The sequence below is a fragment of the Apodemus sylvaticus genome, chromosome 1 (genome assembly GCF_947179515.1).
Source record: "Apodemus sylvaticus chromosome 1, mApoSyl1.1, whole genome shotgun sequence".
Lineage (NCBI taxonomy): Eukaryota > Metazoa > Chordata > Mammalia > Rodentia > Muridae > Apodemus > Apodemus sylvaticus.
In genome coordinates, this window is record NC_067472.1 from 121949395 (window position 1) to 121955100 (window position 5706).

Genomic DNA, 5706 nt, shown 5'->3' on the forward strand with positions numbered 1-5706 from the left:
TTCAACTGCAGCTGTGGTGAATAGCCACCAAGAGCCTGACTAAGCTTATGACTGTACTTGGGAGATCTTTTAAAATTGCTCTAAGACAGTATAGAACTTAATGTAAAGAGCTGTTACTAGAGCCAAAGATTATTGCCAAATAAAAAGGCATCGAAATGAACTAATTAAGATTATAGATATTGTGCTATCAATGTCTGAGCATATGATTATAAAAGCAAACTGACAGATTTTTAGATAAATATCACAATGAAAATGTTTAAAAGATTTTAATATTCAGCCTCAATCCTACTGAAATTCAAGGCGTGAACACTACATACCCATAGAAGCTAATGGAAATATATGAAAACAAATCCTGAAATATATCAGAATAAATGCACAAAGTATTCTATAGAAATAAAATCCATCAGTTGTTTAGCCTGGTACTCACCAGCTATGAAGACACCTGCATTCCATTTTTTCATCTGTCTGCAAAAGCATGGGTAATCCTGGAAAATATTACACTGAGTGAAAGAATTCTGTTATACCATATGTAGAGTCAAAATGAGCCTTAATAAGCAACAAGACAATTCAAATGACCCCAAATCCCTTTTCCTATGCCCAAATTATGTAGAAATCGATGAAATAGAAAAACCATAAATGCCCATAAATTACATTTAAAAAATAGATTAAAAAAGTACAGTATGACAATTATGCTATTCAGCAAGTTAATCACTAAGTGAGAGTTAATAATAATAAAAAGCTTCCATTAAATAATAATGTTGGACAAGAAAAACAAATATCAAATTTTATAAAAATTGTAAAAACAATAAAACAACATAAAATAATAATAAATATATGTAATGAAAAATTTATGTTGTATAAATAGAATTATAAAAAAGATATTAGAATGATGTTATAGGAACTAATGACTACTGGAAGCAGGAGCACTAGCTGCTTCTATAATGAACCTCGTAACCAGTTATAAACTTTATTATTCCTGAGACCATATGAACACAAATGAGCAAAATACATAGATTTTTGAAGTTGTGCTTGTGCATATTTATGTGTATGCATATAAAGAAAATATCATATATTTGAAATGGCATCAATTTGAAAGAAGAGGAATATCCTAGGAGTTGGAATGAGGGGAAATTGAAATGCCTAGAGGGGAAAAAAGGAAATAGAATGACGAAATAATATCTTAAGTAAATTTTATTGAATGAATAACCAAATTGATGTCACAGAAATAAAAAGAAATAAGATTATGATATGTATACCAACAAGTTAAATAATCAGATGTGAATTAAGTTACAGAATTATGCAATTGATATAGACTTATTACTTTCAGACAACTTAAGTAAAAAATAAGGACACTGGCTAAGAATTTGTTGCCCTAAAATACTTTAAAGTTTACATGGTTTCAAGAATAAATTCAACAAAAATTAAGGAAATTTTCTTTTTATAATAACAAACACTCAAACAGTTATATTAATAATATTATAAATACTTAAATACCAAAGCAAGAAAATGTCACCCAAATAAAATGAAAGTAGGTGAATAACTGTGATAAATTTTCAGATAATACACATGTATTTGCAGATCTTATATTTATTGCATTGAACGGTCAAACTTCTTCATCAAGTATAATTTATCTTTGCATTGGAGAAAGTTTCAACATAAGCAGCTCATGATCTTGACATAATAATAGATGTAAATATAAAAATCATATGCTAATTTCATCTAATGTGGAAAAACTTTGTATTCAACACCATTCATTTACAAAGCTTGAAATCTACGAAAGGGATTGTTTGTACTGTGCAAGTAAAATCTTTTAAGATTTGATACAAATCAAAATTGACCCTCTTGTTTTTACTACCTCCAATGAACATATTATTGGGAAAATTTTTCCAGATCTTACATACAAAAAATATGTAACTAAGGTAGCTGCAGTACTCCATTGGGCTTTTGTGTGGTTTTTTGTTATTTCTAATTTTTGTTTTTAGATTATGTTAGAATAGCATTTCTGTACAAATTATCCCTCAAACACCCTTCTATCCTTTTTCATATCCATAGCCCCTATTTTTCAGTTCTTATTACATGCATAAATTATTTGTATATACCTATATATTCTTAGTAAGCTTGTGTAGTCTGTGAATTTCTTGGACATAGATTTTCAGAATTACTCATTTGCCATTAGACAACCAATGTAATACATTTACTAGGCCTCCTTAAAACCAGTTAGTATTAATAAAATTCAAATATTATAGTCTTCAATTGGCAAATTTAAATATCCATGTTTAAAAAACAAGCTGGAACTATGTTGCCTCCTCTAGAAATATGTAAGTATACATATTATATTCTGATGGTCTCAATGTTTCTTTCAATGGTGGGTATTTATATTTTCACACTTTTAGGACTGGTACAATACACATACATTTAACATTTTTATTCAAACTATGAAAAACTTGAAAAATATACAAATATATGTTCCAGAATCATGTGTAGTAGCAAATGATGGAGGAAACACTGATTGTAAAAAATAAATATCTACTTTAATGAAACATGTCAAGTTCTTATAAGCCTAGAGAAAGAATGAATTCTCTGAAAGTAATAAGATATGCAGATACTTTTATAATAAAAAATAGACATTTAAAACATATCATTCCATCAATAAAGGTAATTTTTAAACTTATGCTGAAATCTGATAATAGGTTATAGGTCAGTCTTAAAGGTGATCATTTCATGTTTATGAAAATGTTAAAATTTATAAATGAGTTTTATCAATTTACTTCAAATTGTATTACTTTCATTGTAAAATTTAAAAACATTCTTGGTTTTCTGATGAAAGCCAAGTATAGTTAAAATGGAATTTTAAATGCGAGTTTAATAAGAATGCACATTCTCTTTATTAGTATTTAAAAGAGTGGTTTTGTATACTTGATACATTAAGCACAATTTATCTCTTTAAAAAAGAAACTGCATATGATTTCCATATATTAAGCATATATTTCTAGCAAAATAAAATATCAAAATGCACTAAGGAAAGCTTTCATGATTCAGCTCATTACCAAAACAAACAAACAAACAAACAAACAAACAAATAACTTTACTGCCATTGGGAGAGAGATAGAGAGCTAGCTTAGTAGTTAGGGATATATACTAGCCATGCAGAGGAAATATGTTCAGATTCCAATTTGCCTATTTTGGATCCCACCATTTATAACTCCAGTTCTAGGGGAATGTAACGTTCTTTTATGGGCACAAAGGGCACTGCAAGGAAGTGAAATGCATATGTCTATGCCAGCAAAATATCCATATATAAGATTTCAGAACATGTGTGTATGTGTGTCTCTGTGTGTGTGTGTGTGTGTGTAACAGTGCATATATGTAACATCTATTAATGAAAGAAGAGATCATGAAATTGAAGTTAGTAAGGAGGGTATATGGGATGCTTTGGAGGTAGGAAAGGGAATTCAGAAAGAATATATGTTTATTGTAATTTCAAAAACTAAAATAAATTAATAAGACTTATAAAATGTTGTGAAAGCAGATTTACATATTTTTTACACAAGGCAATATGTATCTTCTTATGGGTGCAATATACACACACATATTAATACTATATAATATGATATAAATTTAAAATACAGAAACACTGGAATTTGTTTACAGAATGTAAAAATTTTGTAAGTATGGAATAAAGAAAAACAATTTGTAAGTATGAAGTGGTAGTCAAGTGGCAGAAACGCAATGATCAGTTTTTATAATTTATGTATAACCCTGTAGTATATCAAACTCCACAATATTGCTATCATACAAGATAAAACTTCAATAAAATAGCAAGATTTTTATATTGTTGTTTTTCTCTCAAAGTAAGGTACTTTGTCTTCACACATTCTCTTGTATATGTGAAGGAAATTACTGGTTGTATCTCAGGTGAAAAATATGGCATGTATTTTTTCCTAAATACTCCATACTTTTAAATAGAATTCCTTTATTCTTAAACCTTTCAAATTGAAGCAAGGCATTGCTGAGTAATTTCCCTATAAATAAGATAGGAAAGTCAAGGTAACAACTATGGTCTTAGTACACTTACTCAGGCATTGTTCTTCATTCAAAAATGAGATTGAAGCTCTGTGTTGTTCACTTTAAAATATTTAGAATATTACAGATAGTTTGGTCAAATATTCCTGTCTATAATGGATTGTGCTTGTCATTTTAGCAAAATACTAGTCTTGTCTTTAAAAAAAATTACTAGTCTTGTTCTATATATCTAAAATATAGGCATCCTCCTGAGTACAAAGACTCTTAAAACAGAGCCGTTAATTGGGACAAAATGCCCAGATGGAATTTAGATAGGTAATGATTTCCATAGAGCTGGTAAAAATGTATCCAATTACAATTCACCATTAGACAGTCTTAGGGACCAGACAATATGTCACCTGAATCAGCAGAAAGTGTGCAGATGATAATAGAGATAATGAAATGCTGCATAAAATATATGGAAAATCTCCATTATCTGAGATTCTGAAGTAATATGACTAGTACTGTATGGAGCTCAGTACAAAATCATCTGTAATTTCAAAAGCCAAATGAAGCAGATATTCAATCTCTCATTCTCTCTTCTCTTCCAAATCATATTGTAATTTATGAGAGATCCTAGAAGAACACAACAGTAACCATCTTCTCTAATAACTAAAGAAAAAAGAAGAAAAGAAAAAGTAAAATTTGACCCAAATTAAAAGATTAAAAGAAAGATGCAAGACTTTGAAAATCATTTAATCATCACAACATAGAGACAAATAGCAACATGATCTTTTCAATACCTACTTTCAATTGCAAATGTCACTCTTTAGTTTCATGAGCTTATAAAAACATATTTGTTACAGGATTTTCCCTATCCAATTGCATTAGTGCAGAGGAGTTCTGTGATTGGACAGAGAAAGGGACAGAGATATGAGTTGCAGAGAGAGGGAGCAGCATATACCTGAGAGTTAAGAAGAAGAACCATGGCTGTGGACATGAACCCATGTGGCAATTACCATCAACGAGTAGGTAAGTTTTCACAAGGTTAGAAACGTTGGAAAAAAACTTTAATAGTTATAAATTGGCTCTAAAATTATTTTATTGACATATTGTAAATTGTGATATTATTGATGCCTAAATCTGATTGGTTAATTAAGCTTTAAGAGTTTTGATTTTCTTGGTTACTGGAATGTGGGTTGACTGGTTACAAGGGTTTATGGTGGAGAGGGAACTAGTAGCTCCAGGGACAATTGAGCTAGAGCAAGAACACAGCTGGAATGGTGCAGGGGCTAGATGGGCGAGAGTAGCTCTGCAAGAAGAACACACAGAGCAGGACCCAGCCAGGGTATGGTGTTGTGACCAACCAGTGCTGGTCCTACAGCATGAATATGGCAGGGCAGAAGGGTTGGTGTTTCAATTTAAAAAATTCTCACAATAGATGGTGGGAGCAGAATTGACAAGTCAATTTTAATATTTTCCACAGCAGGTGGGGGCAGGAGATGTGGTACATGGATTTTAACATTTCCCTCAACACATGCCAAACCAAAGTGCTGGCTGGGCATGAATCCACTAGAAATGTAAGATTGTTTGCTTGCCTGACAGTTAGAGTTTTATTTTAAATTTTTAATTAACCAATCAAATTTGTGTATCAGTAACATCACATTTTACAAGATGTCAATACAATAATGTGCTGGCCCACGG